At 39.1% G+C, this 16,533-nt stretch overlaps 1 protein-coding gene and 1 long non-coding RNA gene across 2 annotated transcripts in view; one reads left to right on the forward strand and one right to left on the reverse strand.

Moving 5' to 3' along the window:
* PDE11A (phosphodiesterase 11A) overlaps positions 1-16,533 on the reverse strand; it is a 315,606-nt gene that overhangs the window by 4,751 nt on the left and 294,322 nt on the right. The gene's annotated exons all lie outside the window — the stretch shown is intronic.
* The window catches only part of LOC112470354, a 22,505-nt gene continuing 7,609 nt past the window's right edge, over positions 1,638-16,533 (forward strand). Inside the window, exons 1-2 of the long non-coding RNA XR_003042953.1 lie at positions 1,638-1,779; positions 2,560-2,688. This is a non-coding gene — a long non-coding RNA (uncharacterized LOC112470354). The remainder of the gene's footprint in view (positions 1,780-2,559; positions 2,689-16,533) is intronic.

A 16,533-nucleotide genomic window follows, 5' to 3' on the forward strand; every position in this document is an offset into this window, starting at 1 on the left:
GGTGTATATAATGTATGTGTATAATACATTATATGTATATATATATGTACAATTAAGTTGATTCTCTCACTATTTTGGGTGTTTCTTTCAGAGAGGGAGTGAAAGCAAACCTTGTATAGCAACATCATTATGATGCTTGAGTGAGAACAAGTGTACTGTGTAGAAATTAGCATAAGGAATATATAGAGAGGAGAGGGACCAAATTCCAATTTTCTACTGTTATGTCACTGAGTTTTTCTTCTGCAGATCTTAATCTGCTGTGAATCCCGTCTACTACGGTTTTCCTCTCAAAAGTAGCAGTTTTCATTTGTAGAGGTTTGATTTGGGTCTTTTAAAAAAATATTTTCCAATTGATCTACCATATGATCCTGCAATCTCTCTACTGGGTATTTACCCCAAAGACTTAAAAAATCATATCCATAAAGATATTTGCACACCAATGTTCATAGCAGTATTATTAAGTGGCCAGGAGGACATGGAAGCAACCGAAATGTCCTATGTTAGATGATTGGCTAAAGAAGCTGTGGTACATATATACAATGGAATATTACTCGGCCATAAGAAGAGATGAAATACAGCCATTTGTGACAACATGGATGGCTATATTTTCTTGAACAGATAAAATATAATAAATGTCTTGATATTTTCTCTATCAATTCTATAATTTGTATAATTTCTGCATCTTTATTGATTGATTTTTTTCTCATTAGTATAGGTAAAAATTTTTTGCTTCTTTGCATGCCTGGTAATATTTTATTGGATATCAGACATTGGAAATTTTATATTATTGGGTGCTGATTTTTTTGTTTATTTGTGTGCACATTTCTTTAAACATTTTTCAGTTTTGTTCTGGAATGAAGTTAAGTTACTTGGAAATAATTTGATCCTTTTCAGGCTCACTTTTGAGCTTTGCTAGGTGGGTCCAGAGTGGTCTTTAATCTAGGGCTAATTTGAGCCCCACTCCTGAGACAATAATTTTCTGAGAACTCTACCTAGTATCTCACATATTTCAAGGTTTTTTCTTTAATATTCTGGCTGGTGGGAGCATGGACTATTCCCCACCTGTGTGAGCTCTGAGTGAGGATTGTTCTACTTGCTCCTTTTTGCCAGTTCTTTCCTCAGCCTCCGAAGTTTCCTCACATGCATGTGGTGAACAGCGCTGAAGACTCAGGGGGCCCTCTGCAGATCTCCGGAGCTCTCTCTTGAGCAACACTCTCTTCTCTTTCCTGGTACTCCTTCCTGGGAACTCTAACCTCCTTGGCCTCCCCAGACTCTTGGCTCTGCCTCCTCAAGTCAGCGAGACCCCTGGGCTCCGGCCAGGTTCCACATCCCTGTGCTGTGGCCTGGAAACTCTCTCCTGGTAGTAAGCTGGGACAATTGTAGGGCTCACTTCGTTTGTTTCTCAGGAATCACTGTATCGTGCTGCCCGTTGTCCACTGTCTGAAAACTGCTTCATGGATTTTTCTGTCCCATCGACCCCACCCCTGCCCCCCGCCGTTACTCTATCATGGACAGCAGTGGAAATGTCTTATTGATTTTAAACAACTCTGTCTTGGGTACTATCCCAAGAGCTCTCAGTGAAAGTGGAAATAAGGCCTTTCTTCTCTGTATCTCCAGCTCATCTCACAGGGACCCTGAGAAACGACAGCCCCTCCTCTACTCCACCCAGAGTGGTGGCAGAAAGAAAGGGTATAGCGAGCATTGCTGCCAGAGGTGGAGTGTAGGGTCAGGGCGTTCTGACCTGCTACAAACCCAGGATGACCCCCTTGGGAAATGAAGGTAGTATTCTCTCTTATTTCTATTATTCCTGAGACCTGTTTTTATCAGTTCACCCAGCTGCTAGGAGTCAGATCCTGGCCTTGCTTTCCCTCTGTCGTTGTGATCCACATTTGCTATCATCTGGCCCAGTGTGTGTACTGATTAGTTGACCACAATCAATCCTTGGAATTCAACTGCTGGATAGGTGGGGCAGTTGTGGAACAAGAGAGCAAACAAAGAGAAAGCCATGCTCTTAGAACAAGACTGAGAACTCCTAACGAGTCTTAGAACTACTCCCATACTCTATTGTTAGAAGGGGGCATAGAGGAACCACACTAAATTAAAACCAGATTTGTCTTTGAACCCCCAAATATCCAACTATGTCATTAATACTTTTTAAAAATGTCGAGGAAATTATCTGAGCTCACTATTCATTTTTTTTAACGCCAAAGAAAGAAGATGGTTTTCATGTCCCATTGTTGCATTACATATTTCCAGGGTGCTGGCAATAAGACTCAGGATCTTTTTCTTTCCCCCATCCCCCAACCCCATCTGCAACTAAGAGATACAATGCATGGTAGAGAAGAAAGAATTTAAAGTATTTTTTTAATATTAATTTTTGATAAAATATACACATAGACTTGGAGCTCATCTCAAATATTTCTTCAAGGTAATATTCCTGTGATGAAGATATGATTATCTTACTACTGTGATTATTTACTTTCCAAGCCCATTTGAGGGTTGATATTTTGAAATGGAAAATCATTAGCGATATGACCAGCTGGTATCATCTCTGCTCAGATCCGCAACAGGAGGGGCGAGAGAGCATGCAGGTGGTGGAAGACCTCGAAATTCTCTTGAATTTCACTTGGCTGGCCAGTCTGCATGTGCAAAGGGCATCTCTGAGAAACAAAGAATGTTCTGCTTAAGGTATGTGACTTCAGAGAGAAGTGGCGGGTTCTGAGAGCAAATCCAAACTTTAAATTAGTGAACTATTGAATTGCTAATCCTTCCTGGTTCGCAAAGGTTTAGATTATTCATGATTTAATCTGACAAATTCCTGAATTTTACATGCCAGGCTGCAATGATGCAGTTGGCTAAGAATCATAGTTGGCTTGCCAACCTTCTACTATTCCATCGTGCCGTAAAGGCCAGATGGTGAACTGATTTCCTCTAACTGAACTTGTCACCTTTCTCTAATCCTGCCTCTGCTCTGTGGTTTACTCTCTCAGGGAACTGAGCAATATCATCTCGACCCGACCGCCCAACCCAGTGGTCTCTGGGTCAGTCAGTCACTCATGACCACTCCCTTTATCTCCACATCCAAACTATCACCAGGTCTTGTCAATCCTGCAAAGTGTCTCTGTGTGTCAGTCTATTGCCACTCTACAATCCGAGTTTAGACTACCATCATCTTCTCAATTGCTTTAAACTTGCTGTAGCCTCCTCACGGGGCAACCTACCTTCTCCTGGCTCCCATCCTATCAACTCTCCACGCTGTATTCTACCTGGAGTGGTCAATCAAAATCACACATTCGAGTTCGCCACTCTCTACCCTGAACCTTTCAGTGGCTCCCATTTGATATGAATCTGCTGTAAGATCCTACTGGAATGGGAGAATTGTAATATTAAAAGAGAATGAAATCCAGAAATAAAACAAAAGAGGAAAAAACCATAAAACCCAATGGAAAACTTGGGTTGTGTTTCAAAAACGGAATTTTGAAATGCCCCAAATAATCCCATCAAGTTTTCTAGAAAACCTGAAATACACATCTTTCTATGCATTTTAACATTTTCTTGAGTGGAGAAAAAAGTAAGTTAAACTCCACATGGTTTGGCAGGGGAGTAGCCAAAGTGACAAGGTGTTAGTTAAGCAAGAGCAGACGGAGCTGGCTGTGGGGTCCAGGTGGGAAGCAGCAAACAGATTCCTCTCAAACCTCACTCTTTCTCTCTCCAGTTCAATGGCCTTTGAAACTCAAGGTTGTGTTAAAATTAATTTGCATTAAATTGCTTAAGATAATGTATTAACTACCATACAATGCTTCCAGTTGTTTTTAAAACGATTTGAAAAAACAAATAAACTCTAATGGTGAACACAGAAGCAAGCCAAGTCTTATTTGGACAAATGTTTTTAAACTTTGACATGAAAGAAACCAGGTTTAAAGTAAATCTTTAGTGTATAATTGCTAAAATCAGAAAATTAATGATCGTTTACATATGTTACACATATAACTGTGTCAGGCACTGTGTACTATTGGATTCTTCCCAGGCTAGAATGCAATAGAGTTAAAAGAGATCTAGCCTTATAATTTGTCTCCGCTGGGAGCAGAGTCATTTACTCCACCAGGACTGTGGTGTCTCTAACAGCAATTTCTAGTTTGCCATCTCAGTATGGTATGCATTTTGGCCTTTTTTGAGCTTAAGAATGGCCAGGGAAGTGTAAGCAGAATTCATAAGAAAGAGTTTCTGAGAAAACTCTTAAATGGGAGTTTATTTAGCTGGGAGGTGCATCCTTTTGCCTTTACTCCTATTTTTTTCTTGCTGCCAAAATATTGACATGATAGCTGGAGCTACAGTGACCATCTTGTGACTATGAGGCAGCCCTGAGAATAAACAGGGAGTAGGTCTCTGATAGCTATGGAATCGTCGTATCAGCAGCCTAGAATTGATTTATCTGGATTATTTTTAGCAGAGAGAAAAATGAATTTTTATTTTGTTTAAGCTATTGTGACTTCAGATTTCTGTTACTAGTAGCTGCAAGCAGTTTCTAATGGAGAGAATTGATGTTATATTGTAGTTCTTTACTTTCTGTCTACCTGTGCAGGTGTTAGAGGATTTCTAGGCATTTTGATGCTTGAACAAATTCCCTGCATTTTTTTTAAGAGTAAGACACAGGTTGAAAGGGAGCCCATTGTGGAAACTCAGAGAACAAGTAGGACAGTTTGAATCAAGAAATTTCCAGCCTTGCTATAAATGATTAATACTGGAAGAAAAGATTGCTCATTAATAAGAAAGATGGTGTGTGTGTGTGTGTGTGTGTGTGTGTGTGTGTGTGTGCGCGCGCGCGCGTGCGCGCTTGTAGGTTATCTTTGAAATGATAGGATAGGTGAAATCAAAGTTTCTTGATCTGTGATCTTGAGAAAAGTGGTCTACTTCGTGATGCTGTTTGCTCCTACAGCCTGGGAATTGGGTCTGGAAATCCTTACTCTAAGGTCACTGCAGAGATAGTCTTCTAGTTATCTTGGGAGTGGTGATCAGGGTCTATTTCGATGTTACTTGCATGGATCCAGGAAGATTTTTTTTTTTTTTTTTTTGGCAGTGGTTGTAGGTACACTGTGGTAGACAGCAGAAGCTATACACTGTCCCTTTCCCCTTCCTCTGGTAACAGACTCCATTCCATGTGTTCTGAGTAGGCGCATAATTCAGGCCTAACAGAATGGAATGCTGCAGTGATTGGTGTAGCGATAAGGATGGAACCCAAGCTAAGGCAATCAGAACTCTTTTTAGGTTTTACCTGGAACTAGTGAAAATGATTTTTTTTTCTTTTTTTTGGGGGGTGCAGGTTGTGAATAATTCTTATAGTAAACATGTGACCTTAGAGCTGCCAAGACATGTAAGGAAATCCTGACTGGGCAAGGCCAAAACATAACTAAGATGCAGGGAAAAGGGGACACATGTCTTATGGTAGCCTTTGAGTCCCCTGGATCCAGCTGAATGCCACAAGCCAACTGCACCTCTAAGTTCCCCAGCTCCTTGAGCTAAAATTTTCCATTTCTGCTCAAACTAACTTGAATGAGTCTCTGAGCTCCAAATATGAGTCTTTTGTTATTGTCACTTATTGCCTCTGTCACCCCCAGGAATTACTTGAGATCGAAACCTCCATCAGACTTTGAACTGGTGTCTGGCATGAGGAAGCCTCAACTTCCCCAGCATAGAAATTTGCTGCTAACACTCACTGGGCAGTCCTCTTTACCCAATGAGGGTCAGGGACCAGCTAGCAGTTATTTCCCTTCCTTGAACCCCCAGAGTCTGCCAGACTCTAAAAGGTTTTAAAAGGTTGTTCATTCTTAGCCTGCCATATTCTGGGGACTCAGAAAGTACTAATAGAAGATGCCAATTCCTTCTGGTGGCAAAGTCAGCAGGTCTACAGAATTTTGGCTTCTAAGGAAGGAGGACTCAAAGGAATTGGGTGGCAGCATCCATTTGCCCTGGACAAAGTGAACTCAGAAAGGAAAAACAGCAACTAGATGTTATGTTCCCCTTAGTGGGAGGTCAATATTATTCCATGTTTGTCATATTGGGTGAGATGATTTTTCCAGTTGCGAAAACTATTTTTGTATGTGTACAATATTTACTCTGTGAATCTGTTACTATTCAGCAGTAACAGGTAGGCTGTGTCAGATTTTTACAAATGCCAAAAAATATTGTTAGAACTTTGTTTGTTAGTGATATCTGAGATCTTAATATTTAAATAATGTGAGACAGGCACCCAAGTAGCAGTAAAGATGATAAAGCCACAGAGGTAATGCTTGGTATGAGGGCAAGCAAGCTCATCGGAATGATTCAGATCTATAATTGGAACCCTGAGGGCACAGTCTAGCCACGTTACTACATCAGTGTTTGCAGCATCAATGTCTAATATCCTGAAATCTAACTACAGTAGTAGTGATAACTTAGAAAGAGATAATTTTATTTCTAAGGTTTGAAGCAGATTAGTAGTGCTCGTAAAAGTGAAAATGCAACAAGGCTTTATAGTAATTTTCTCTCCCTCTTTTCTTTCCTTTTCTATTTCCTTCCTTACCTCTCAGGTTGCTTATTGAGCTTATTTTATTTATATGCTCAAGGGATTCCTTTGTGGAAAATGATATTTACAGATGACATTAACATTCTGAATTTATGAGGCCAGGATTTTAGTCTCCTTAGATTAATAGCATTGTTATTTCCATAATATAGGGCAAGAGTCTGAAACTCAAATGTCTATAGGGCCAGGCCAGTAAAGTTAATGAACAAAATAGGCTGCATTATACAGTTGGGAGTGGTGGAGCCTATGGCAAACTGGACATTTTACAGTTTTAAAAACAGCATTCAACTGAATGAAACATGTCTGCGGGCCGAGTCTATTCTGTGGGCCACTGTTTGCTCGCTGTGATAGACGGCAAACACACCTTGCCGAAATGAACTAACTATTGAGTATTGAATGTGTCCTGTGTTCCAGGTGCCATACTAGGACCTCTCCATATGTGAGCAGATTAATCTCACCACGATGTTGTGAGATAGGTATTTTGGGCCTTGATTTGACAGATGAGGAGCCTGAGATTGGGGAAATTAAGTCAAAAGAGCCAAAGTTTACATGGTTTAGTGTACAGTGGAGCTGGAATGTCAGTGCAGGCCTGTCCGAGTACAAAGTCCATGGCGTCCGTACACAAGGGGTCTCAGCCGGGACGTTGGCAATGACAAGTGTCTCACACCTAACTGCAGCGTCGGGACAGTGGAGCAACTCTTTTGTTCCAGTGTCCATGACACTGTTTCATGGCAAATTCACAGGAAGGAAGTGACCTTTCTGAGTTATGAAGGAACACCACCTCCCAAACATTGGGTGTAGACAGTGAATCTTTTATTTGTGACTCATCTACTCTATCCTGCCCTGGGAAAATAAAACAAAGGTTTTAGGTAGTAAATAACAGGCAGACCTAAAGACAGCTCATGTAAACGGGAGCAAAGAGAACCATCTCTTCTGTTATAATAAGCCCCCTCCAGGATACTATCATAGGTTATCCTGTTGGTTGGGTTTTCAGAGCAGATTGGTACCTAATCAATCATGCTCACTGTGTAGGCAACATCTGACTTGGAAGGAATGGCTGCTGACCCAGAAGCCACCGCCTTTGATGAATGGGGCTTCATATAAGAGGTGGTTGGAACATGTAACTAAAACACAGCCACATGGTAACAAGCCACCTCTCCAAACACCAGAATGTTTTCTGGTAAAACTATGCATCTGAGATTTTATAGAAATATATAAAATCTATTATTTTTGCAAAGTTCAATGTGTAAAAAGGACCATATTTAAATTTTAGTTTATTGAGCTGCAGAAATTCATTTACTATAGATTTTTTTGTATACGTCTTCTGTGCCTTGAGTTATCAGGTTCTCCATACATAATAGATAGGAGAGGGTTGTACAAATATGCAATTGCAATGTCCTTAGTGTGCATGGTGTTCTGAGTAAGGTACTCTGGGATCTTGAAGAATGGATTCTAGAATACTCTGTTAGTATTTGCTCTTCTATTTTTTAACCTAAACAATCATGCCTCAGTATCCATGGGGGGTTGATTCCAGGACCCCTACAGGTACCAAAATCCATGGATGTTCAAGTTCCTTATATAAAATGTCATAGTATTTGCATATAACCTATGCACAGCCTCCCGTATACTTTAAAGCATCTCTAGGTGACTTATAATACCTAATACAGTATAATATGTAAATAGTTGTTGTATTGTATTGCTTAGCGAATAATGGCAAGAAAAAACAGTCTGTACATGTTCAGTACAGACCAAAAGATTGTAGGCTTAACTACATAGTACATGTCAGGAACAACGTAAATTTTTTTTTTTTTTTTTTTTGATCCAAGGTTGGTTAAATCTGCAAGTGTAAAACCTGTGGATAAAGATGGCCAACTGTATTTGAGAGTTCCAAAAGAGTCAAAAGACTAATTATTCGTACTAATGAACTGCTTAGTTAGTACTGTAAAAATCAGTGATTACTGAGCATTTCTTGCAAGAATTTAAAGATGGTCTTCATGCCCAGCACCAAACAGTGCCCAGATTTGAGACAGGCAGAAGCCATCAAAGCCTGGCATCCCAATGTCTCAGATCTACAGAGGACCAGACCTAAAGCATCCATGAGAAATGCTCTGTCTTTAGGTAAAGATCCTTGGGGACAAAATTTTTAAATTATTTTAGTGGTTTCTCTCCATATGGTAAGAGAATCCCCCCCCCACCCCCCTTAATTTTACAATATAATTAAAAGAAAGGGAGAATTTGGAGAGAAAGAAAAGAGAAAATTATTTTACATATACCACTGAGCATATGAGGAAGATGTTGTAGCATTAGCTGGCCTTCTCTTTGTCCATATAAAGGAGCCAATCTGTCTACTTTAGGACCTGTTTTTAGAGTTTGTTATTGTAGCTTTTCTCTAATTACATTGCTAACTCCTTAAAAGGCTAAGACATGGGAAAAGTTTACATGTGTAGGGACAGCAGGACCAATATCCTGAATATTTTTTTATCACATTTTTGAAGTGCAGTTTAAGGAAGGGATCATTGGAATTTTACAAATGAAAACTTCTTAAGGAGCAACATTTTCTATCTATTCAATGTTGGAAAGCTTAATATTAATTTAATTTTCAAACATTGGCCATTTAAAATTAATTAAGCATCGCAATAAAAAGGCATGCTGGATTTGTTTTTGAACTAAATTCTAAAGCTTATGTGGAAAACTAAACAAAAATACTCATAAAATACTGAAAGAGTAATAGGGAGAGTACAATTAGGCTTATCATTAAAATATATTATAAAGCAATATTAATTAACATAGTATGACTAGGCAGGCAGATCAATAGAATAGAATAAAAAGAGTAAAAACAGAATTAAATTTAAGAGAATTTAGTATATGATGAAGGTGACTTTTTAAATCGTAAGGAAAAAGATTAGTCAAAAACTGATAGGAAAACTGGGTAGCGATCTGAAAAACTAAAGTTGGAATCTGACCTCATCCTTTACATCCAACAAAATAAAGCAAAGCTAGATGAAAAACAGATTTAAATATTAAAAAAATGAAACCATAAAATACAAAAAGAAGTTCTGAGAATTTAAAAAAATTTATAATTTTGAAATGGGAAAGTAATTCTATGTCATAAAATCCAGAAGCTGTAAAAGGATTCATGAATTTTACTATATAAAATTTTGTATAGCATAAACAAAATGAAAAGATAAATGGCAACTTGGAAAAATATTTGCCATGTGTTCTACAGATAAAGGTTTATTTCTTTAATATATAGTGATCTCCTACTAATCAGTAAGGAAAGACCACCAACCCAACAGAAAAAAAATAGATAAAAATGTGAAGAGTTTACAGAAAAAAATACAGATGGCTCCTAAGTAAATAAATCTATACTGAAAATATGATCAGACTCATTTATGATATGGAAAATACAAATTAAAATTACAAAGAGATAGATTTTGCACCTATCCTATTGGCAAAATTCAAGAAGTTTGATAATGCATTGTGGTAGTAAGGGTGTGAAGAAATAGGCAGCTCAGACATTGCTGGTGGGAACAGAAATTGGTTTAAACTCCACAGAGGGAAAGTTGGCAACGTCTATCAAAATTTCAAATGCCCATAGCCAAATGCCCAGTAATTCCACTTCTGGGTGTTTATCCTACAAATAAAGTGTAAAGATAATGCATTTATAAGAATATTTATTGCACATTGTTTACAATAACAAAGTATTAGAAACAACATCAGTATCTGTAAATAAGTAATCAATTATTAGTTAAATAATTTATTTTTCATCTATAAAATCTAACACTCTGCAGCTATCAAAAAGAATGAGTCAGCTGCTATATGAACACTGTAAAGGAATGATCTCACAAATATATTAGGTGTAAAAAAAACAAGGTATAGAGTGAGATATACTCATGTGATACATACATAAATATACATGTATACACATTTACATGTAATTGTATATATATATATACATACGTACATATATATGTATATATGTATATGAACATAGTGTGCGCATAAATACATATATACACTCTATAAAATGAAGTGTGTAAACATTATGTATAAAAACTGTAATAACACTGTATTTATGCTTTTACATGGACTATCTTTGGACACGTACATAAGAAATCAGTTAATAGTGGCTGTCCCGAGGGAGAGGAACTGAGTGCCTGGGGGACACTTTTCTCTAATACTTTTGAGCCTTTTGTACCTTTTGAATTCTGTTCACTGGGTGCATATAAACTATTTAACAATAAAATATTTTATTTAAAAGTTTAACGTGAACTTTTTGATAAAGGAACTAGCAATCTTTGATCATGTGTTAGAATTATTAAATAATAAGTCATCTGATTGTCGATAGTTAAATAAGGCTTACAAGTACAAGGATAAAAAAGAGAAGTGGCTTATTTCATAAAGATCAAAATAATTTAGTGCTTCACCGCCATAATTAAAAAATTATTTTAGTATCTTAATGTTTGTTGCGCTAATGTTGTGTCTAAACCCCTTCCCCACCCCACTCACCCTTTCACATCCCAAATAAGGGCTGACTACCTCATTGATCCTAAGCATTTCCTCTGAAAAGCGATCAATGTCCCCTGCCTGGCCATTAAATAGATTTTGAAAAACTCTTCAATCCGTATCAGTCTCATATCCTTATTTAGTTCCTCAAATTTGCCCTCAGCTGGGAATTGTGCAGGCAACTGTGATTCTGTTGTGTTCACCACTCATTTGAAGGGGCCCATCCATCATCATTTCTAGGCCTTTTCTGATGCAATGTAGCTTATTCTTTGTCTTTCTTAAAAACTGAATGGCTGTTAAATTATCCATTTATCTTCCTTCAGATTTTCTGTTCAGTTTCTCAGGCCCTCTCAGGGCTGTCTTTTCTACCTTGTTTGCTGACTTTTCATTCCATTTCCCCTGTTCTTGGAGGCCTCTTGGTTCACCATGCTGTCCTTCAAAACAAACTCCTGGCTCAATCCGCTTTCTGTTTGTCTGAAATCTGTATCGCCACTAATGTTGATTTCCTTTTCAAAATCTGTCCCTTCAGGATAGCTTTGAAAACTTTGTTTCAAATTTTATACATAGATGCCAGGGTATATTGGGACAAACCTTAAAATAAAAGTCAGAAGTCTTGGTTCTAAACTTAGTTTTGCCACTATCAAGTCGGGTCACAAGTGACCTTTCAGGGTTTTGCTTCCTCACATACAGATGATTTGCCAGTTCGCTTCCAGTTAAACATTTAGTGTTATAATAGCATGTTGCTTCTGTTTAAGGTGACTCAATAAGGACATGAGATTTATATGATGCTAATGCTTGCACACACATTATCTCAGGCAGCAGTTAGGTCATACTGGTGAGAAGCCCAGATGTGAAAGCAGAAAGAATCTAAGTTCTGTTACTTAATATTTGTGTACTTGGAAACTCTCTAGCCTCAGTTTTCATATCTGAAAAGGGGGACAATAATAGTTAAGTTGATATTGCTAAGAGAATTAAATCAGATAGTGCTGGAAAGTCATTCTGATGCCTGCCACATAGTAAATGCTTAAGAAACGCTATAGTGTAGACTCACCACATGGTAGCAAGACCAGTGGTTTGGCTGTTTTTATCCAAATTTACAACAGAGGCTGCTGAAACTTAGAGAGCATATTAATGATGATAACAATAATAATGACTCGCATGTATGGAGGGCTTTGATGTGTCCTCCTTCATTCAGACTATTGGGAAGGCTGTTATTAACTATCATCAATTCCACTTGCTCCAAGAAGGAAGTCACTTTGTAAGGCCAGAGACCTTAAAAAAGTAGCAGAGTGGAGTTGCTTTCAGTCAAACCTACAAGCCAGTGGTGATCGCCATAAAAAGAAAGCTGAGGATAATGAGCTTTAGGTTTTATGAGAGCAGAGGGCAGATCTGAAAGAGGACACTTAATGCCCTTATGCCTCATCTTAGGTCTCTTTTCTCTTTTCCTCTGACTCTTCTCTGTACATCTCTGTTTCTCTCTTTATCTTTTCTTGTTTAGCTCCTTCAGCTCTTCAGACCGTCTATAGCACTAAGATCATAGATGACATATTAAGTCAAGGGCTTAGAGAATAATTCTTGCTTTTCTGCTATTTTATGGTTCTATAGTTTAGGCCTCCCTTTGCTTGTAGCGGGGCATTGGTCACATGCTGAAACACTCCTTATTTCACTAGGGTGATTCCGAGCAGCAAGTATAACCTCCCTAGTTTCTCAACTGTGAAATAAAGACAGAAATGTTAACACCCGCCACAGGGCAGCTCAGGAATGGTAGGTTATTTCAGGGCACACTGAAAGTACAAGACGCGGGGGGAATGCAAAACCTTCCTAGTAGCAATGGGATAACCCGTTCCTTCCTGCTTCTGTCACTCTCACACTCTGGCTGTGTTGCTGAGGCAGTGCCGCGGGCTCTCCCAGCAGCTGAGTAACAACTGACCTGTGGCTGCTCCAGCTTGGATGAGGGTGGAGATTGTGGCACTTAGTGTGGATGAGTAACAGAGACAATGAATGCAGATAAGCATTAAGAGCTAATAAGGGAAAATGCAAAGTGCTCCAGAGGCTGGAATTTCTATCTCCTGGGGGCAAGGAGAGGTTTTACAGGAGCTTGACATCTGAGCAGATTCCTAAAGTAAGAGTAGGATTTGCTGGGGGAGAGAGGGAAAGGTAGGCCTGGCAGAGAGAGCTTGTGAGCAAAGGCAGTGAGGGTGTGGAACATTAGTGGGGCAGCAAGTTGGGAAACGAGGAGTGGCCAGTTATGTCAAGAGTGGACGGTACCAAGAAAGGAGGGAGGGGAAGTAAGCATGGAAGGTCGACTGTACCAATTTAGATTTTTTTCCCTCCGGTACTGGGGAAGGAGGGTCTGAAGGATCCACAATCAGATTCACTTTTGAAAGATAATTCTAGTGTTAGGGTGGATGCTGGGATTGAGGGGTGAAAATGGGGTTGGGGCCGCTGAGCATGACAAGGGTCTGAGTGTAGGCAGCTCACGGTAGCGACAGAGTCAGAAGAGCCCTTCTAGTATGGGGACCCAGAGGAGTGAGAAAAATCATAAAACGGAGACAATAATAGAGGAAAAAAACAGGCATTTGGTCTTATTTTATAACATATTTCTTACCTTTTTGATGCTAGAGGTTTTTTTGAGGTTGTCTTTTGTGTTTTTTGCTTTTACTGTGCACTCTAAATTCCTCTTTCCTTTATGTTTTTTGACTTGCTTCCATTCCTTTATATTGGAGGCTTTCCTCAAACTACTGTGGCCCTTATCTGTTTGCACATATTTAAGTGCAGGCACTGAAAGACTTATTCAAGGCAGTGTGTAAGGGGAGAGGAGAAGTGGGAGAAGCTGTGATTTTGACTGGTGGACTTCATTTTAAGGGCATCCTGCAGGGAGTTCACTCATTTATTGAGAGGGTCCCAAGTGCAAGTGTTTTCTCTGAGGCTGTTCTGTTTTCCTAGCTCGAAAACCCATTTTTCTGTTTCTGCGGGTAACGGGCTACTGTCTTCCTAGGTATAGAGTACGAGAGTATCTGGGCGTTGAGCCGGTGCACAGGCTTTTAATTTCAGCCATGAGTTCTCAAAATTAGTGTCCAAGAGACGAGTGCTCTGGTTTCCTCGCTTGGCACTGGCTACAGAGGCTGTTTACTTGGCTGTTTGGGTTGTAGGAGATTCCTGAGACCCTATTTACTGACTTCCAACCTTTCCTCTTGTCTCCAGGCCCATGCCGCAACCTCAGTGTCGTAGATCGAATTGCGTCCCCAAAGATAATGCTGCAAGGCCTAAGCCCCGGTACCTGAGAATGTTATCTTATTTGGAAATAGGGTCTTTGCCGATGTAATCGCGTTAAGATGCAGTCATATTGGATTAGAGAGTGCTTTAAATCCAATGGCTAGTGTTCTTATAAGAAGTCCATGTGAAGACATAGAGACACGCGAAGACAGAGGCAGAAATTGGAGTCATGCATCTGTAAGCCAAGGAATGCCAAGGATTCTGGCAAACATCAGAAGCTAGGAGAGAAGCATGGGACAGATTCTCTCTCAGAGCCTCCAGAAGGAACCAGTCCTGCCACACCTGCATTTCAGACTTCTAGCCTCCAAAACTCTGAGAGAAAGATTGCTGTAGTTTTAAGCCACTCTGTACTTTGTTAGGCAGCGCTAGGAAATGAATACACTTCTTCTGGGCTGTCCTTGGCCCCTCTAAGTCCAGAGCCTCTTAGGAGTTCCTTCTGAAAGACAGCTCAGCTCGCTTCTTGTTGGTGTCCCCTCCTGCACACATTCTGGGAAGTTAACTTCCTTTACACATTCCAATATTTGAGTATATCTTATCTCCTCTCACATTCTGTTGTCCTTGAGAGTTTACATCTATCTCTTTAAAGAAATGCAACTTCATTACTTCTAATCACACTTAATAGTATTTATTAAATAAGTCAATAAAATATTGACCAAAGGTGTTTACTTCAGAATTATTTCAATTAGGAAAAATTAAAAAATAAAAAAATTGAAATGACTGAATAAATGATAACAAGCCAACTGATAGGAATACTAGACTGCTGTTTCAAAGGAAAATATGCAAATTATATTAGGAATATGGAAACATGTTATGAACTTTGTGTTAAGTGACTAATATGGAATACATTGGTATACCTGGGTAAAAAGGTGTTTGCATGTGGATATCATGAAGGGGCACCACAGGATTAAGAGAATGTGAGGTCCTTATTTCTCCTTCAGTTAGCTCTCAACGATTCAGGTATTCTCTGAGGTGACATCTGTTTTCTCTAATGTGGCCTCGTTTCCCCTGAGTCCGTACCAGCACAGTTGTTAATGTCTTTACTTCTGCTAACAGTCTGTTCAAGGCCATCTAGGCTTTTCCTATCATGCTCTTCAAAATTCTTCCGGCTTCTTCTTGTTGCTCAAGAAAGTGTATATCTTTTTTAAAATTCCCCTATTATTATATTGATAGAATTCTTGGGAGAATGACAAGATAAACTCGACAAGTCCATCCACCATGTTTTATTGGCAACATCTTTACAGGTGAAAGTGTTAGATCAAGGACAACTTGACATAAAACGTTTCTGAGAAAGTTTTCTGTAGTAACCAGCTAAACAGAGTCTATTAGCCCAGTCAGTCCCCTAGGAATTGCTCTCCCGGACTCTCTATTCTGGTTCCTTTATCTTTCCCCTTCAAAAATTTTTAGTTTTATTTTGTAAATGGAAAGTTTGCAAAGGAAGAGCACTGTTGGACAAAATGGAACTGCCTTTCACTGCCTTAGGGGAGTACGGTGGGAAAAAGCAGCAAAGTAATACAGAGAGAACTCGGCTTTGAAATTCTGGCTCTCCCATGTATTATGGCTTCACTCGGATTAAGTCCATTAGTTTCTTTAGGTTTCAGTTTACTCGTATGTAAAACTTAGACCATTTGACATTACGGGATCCAGAATGAAGTATTTTCTTACTTCACAGCGTTAGGGTCAAATTTAATTGTGTATGTAAAAGTACCCTATAAACTTTAAAATTTAAGCCCTTATCCAGTGGCAAACACAGTCAGTATTCACTAAATGTCTGCTTACTGAAAAAATATGCATAAGGATACCCTTGTATCTGTAGGACTCTGATACTGAACTTTTTTTTTTTCCAAAAATTCAGTCTGACAGAAGTCCCTAAATTTGTCTGAGACTCTGGCTAACAGACTCAACTGTTGGGCTGCCATATTGGTGTTGCATGAGGTGGAGAGCCTGGCTTTCCTTGGTAACATTGCTGTTTAGCAGCTGCTCGCTAAAAGGAGGCAATGTGACTAGAGCGATTCATTTACTATTTTTATAGCTGCAGCTCAGATGATTAAATACAAGTGTTAATAGCTGAGGATTCAGATAACACCTCCTTGAATTCTCTTAGAAAACATTTAGAATTGTACAGAAGATTGTTTGGCAATGGCATAATAAGAATGCTTTGTTTATCTCATGTTTCTCTTCCCCAGGAGCTCAGA

The sequence above is a fragment of the Pteropus alecto genome, unplaced genomic scaffold (genome assembly GCF_000325575.1).
Source record: "Pteropus alecto unplaced genomic scaffold, ASM32557v1 scaffold3, whole genome shotgun sequence".
In the NCBI taxonomy this organism is placed as follows: domain Eukaryota; kingdom Metazoa; phylum Chordata; class Mammalia; order Chiroptera; family Pteropodidae; genus Pteropus; species Pteropus alecto.